This window comes from Pteronotus mesoamericanus, unplaced genomic scaffold (assembly GCF_021234165.1).
Source record: "Pteronotus mesoamericanus isolate MK-2021 breed Mesoamerican mustached bat unplaced genomic scaffold, CSHL_Meso_final contig_50, whole genome shotgun sequence".
NCBI classification, from domain to species: Eukaryota; Metazoa; Chordata; class Mammalia; order Chiroptera; family Mormoopidae; genus Pteronotus; species Pteronotus mesoamericanus.
The window spans coordinates 18,512,216-18,514,557 of NW_026555186.1; positions in this window are offsets into that span (position 1 = coordinate 18,512,216).

The window sequence follows — 2,342 nt, forward strand, 5'->3', positions numbered from 1 at the left end:
TCCTAAGTGTTAGCTGTTATCCTGAGAGTGGTAGGTTTCAACCACTGTAGCTTGGCAGTTGGTAGAGCTTAAACACCTTGCAATTAACTGTGTTGCCAAATTTTGATTAACGTCCAAAATATGGGTTTCTTTTTTTTCCCTGTAAATGAAGCTAATTGTTATCATCACCTGGTTCACTTGGTTGTTCTTCAGCACGGAGAATTATTACCTGCCTCGATTATGGTCTTTTATAGAATCAGGAGGGAAAGGGTTTCCGTGCCCCCCTGAACCTGCGGCCTTCCTGTGGAGCCAGCGAGATGCCCTGAGCTTCCCAGCCTTGCTCTCAGCCGGGTGTGTCCCCGTCCATGCAGCACCACAGGGCCCACGCAGCTTGACAGTGTCTGCTGACACCGAAGTAACCGGAGGTACCTGTGGTTATTGCAGACATAAATCTCGCTTATTGATCACAATAGAATATTGTGTATCTCTCCACATACTAAGATAGATACTGAGTTTTTTTTCAGTTCTCTGAAACTCATTTCTTTGCCCCAGTGTTCACTTCTTAGTACCTCAAGTGGCCTGCCAGAAATTCTACAATTTGAAACTGGGCCTCAAACACAAAAGTGCTGAAAAATGCTAGCTTAAGGAGTCTCTCAAGTAGTGCTTCCTCCATGAAACCGTCCTCCCGCCCTCCCTAGAGGTAGAAGCCCGCCCCTCTGTGCTCTTGGCCGACTGCTGACCGCCCTCGGCCTGTGCCCTGACGGCGGCACCTCATAGGGTCTTGCTTGCAGCTCCATTTTCCTGAGACTGATGAACTCCTTAGGGCAGAGCCATGGATGTTCACCTTCGCGTCTCTGACACCCAGCACATTTCTGGCACAGGGCCGGGAGGGGGCCTGGTTTGTCCAGTAGGCACAGCATGTACTATGCCCAGGGCCCACAATATTTTTTAAGGGTTCATGAAAATTTTTAAAATTTTTCCTAAAATTAGAAGAAAAAAAGGAATGGTTAAGAGTAGAAGAAAATGTTTTAATTTTTCCTCATATCAGAAAAAAATAAAAATTTTTGGGCCCTAAAATCTATTCAATGATCTTAATGTCTTGTTTGTTTGGTTTTTTTTTTTAATGCAGGAAGGAGCCCCAAAAGATGAAAGTGCCTAGGGTGCGCAAATGTCATCATGTGGTCCTGGTGTTGGAAGAATAAGTAAACAAGTGAGTAAATATGTAATGACTGTTAAAAAATGCTTTGCAAATGACATAGTGCCATGAAAATGTTGCTTATTATTAAAAGCTGACAATTTTATTGGTGTTGTAGAGTTCTCCAAATTGAAAGCTTTTTTTTTTTCCTACTTATATTCATAGTCTTTCTTCCTATGAAATAAAAGCTTTCAGTGGCTTCATATACAGAATATTATAGTTGGGGTTGCAAGGAGCTGGGAAGGTGCAGAATATACAGGCTCAACCAGTCATAAGAGCTGCCCCGGGTTACTGACCCCTTACCTATCCTGCAGACATGCCACTCTTCAAACGAACCCACCGGATGAAAAACTGAATTCGTGGAGAAGGGAAACCAGAGTGACTCTTTCTTTTACAAAAAAAAAAAAAAAAAATCTATGAGCCTTAACCTTCCTATAATGAACTTTCACTACCTTATAAACATAGCTCACCTTCGAGAAAAGTGAACTCAAGTACTTCTGCTGTGATCTGGTGCTATATTCTATCCTTTGAGTTGGTTGATGACAAATGAATCCTATCAGTTTCTTTCTTGGAAAATATAAACTCAGGGGACACTGGTGCCCAGAATATCTTCCAAGGGACGCTGAGAACATTCTGATGTGGATCACTGGAGGAGCCGATACTCTGGGCTTCCTCACATTGCTAAGGAGAATCCGGGCACATCCATTTCTTGCGATCTCAAAGAGCCGAACTCATGTGAGAAAGAATCTTTACTTTCCAAAATTATTCTCAGTAGAATTCCTTGGAAATGTGAGTTCTCACAGGGCATTAAAACATGAGAGTACAAAATGACCATAGGTGGTGAACTTAAGAAAAGGGTTTTTCCCCCCTTTTCTTTCTCTTTGAAGCTTTTAGTAATGTGGTTATATTAGTCTTACAAGAATAAAACAAACAAGAGTTACGATTTATGGAGCCCCAAGTCCTGCCCTAAGCTCTTTATAAACATATTTTCATCCAAGGAAAGAAATTAAATACAACGTGATTTGCAAAATTCATCTTGCAGAGCTATTAAGAAAGACATTGTTTCACCTATAAATCAGCACAAAAGCAAAGTAAACTATAATAAAAAGTTCCCATATTATTCTCTTCCTGTTCAGTTCATTAGTTATAAGTTCATAAGCTGGGCTTC